Raw genomic sequence first — 853 nt, forward strand, 5'->3', positions numbered from 1 at the left:
ATCTGATATATACTGTTTTCTATTTTGAGTTGGCCGATGATATCTACTCAGTACTTGTGTTTTGTACTGAAACCTACTTGTATGTTTCTTTCTTTGTTATTTGTGGAGTGCAGCAAACGTGCCATCGTCTTCAACTCAACCGCAACTCTAGCCAGTCTTCATCAAGCCAGATTTCAGGGTGAGCTATTGCTTCTAGCTTGGACTGGATCTTCCTCTTCATGTCTTGATGCCTTGAGATTCCGGCATGGACTAGCTTTTTTTTTTTTTTACTCATTTTAGCTTCTTAGATTCTCTAGATTAGTAATTTGAGGATAGATGTTCTTGTGGTGATGACTTCCAGGTTTTGGGAATAAATAGTATTGAGTTTTTATAAGTTATTTAATCGATTTTCATTAATGAGTTTTAAGTCTTCCGCATTATATTTGGATATTTATGGTTGAAATGTTGGGGATTAGATTGGTTGGTTCGCTCACATAGTAGGATAGGTGTGGGTGCCAGTCGCGGCCCGTTTTGGGTCGTGACAGAATCATACATTTAATGTTATTTATTTGTGTTCATTAAGATAGAAAGCCTAAGTTTTTTAAGAAAAATATATAATTTATTCTCTTTAGACCTCTATATGATTCTTAGATAATTTAATTATATTATAATGATAACACTCTTCAAAAATAATTATTTGTTCATGTAAATTCATCTCTCACTTTTTTATTGATAATATTAGTTTATTGTGTTTGTGACGTATAATATTTTAAAACTGTAACGACCTGTTTAGTCGTTTTAAGCAGCAGATTTTATTTCTGGGAAAACTGTCTGAGTCGACGGAACCCACGACGGACCGTCATGGGCACGACGG

This window comes from Solanum pennellii, chromosome 12, assembly GCF_001406875.1.
Source record: "Solanum pennellii chromosome 12, SPENNV200".
NCBI classification, from domain to species: domain Eukaryota; kingdom Viridiplantae; phylum Streptophyta; class Magnoliopsida; order Solanales; family Solanaceae; genus Solanum; species Solanum pennellii.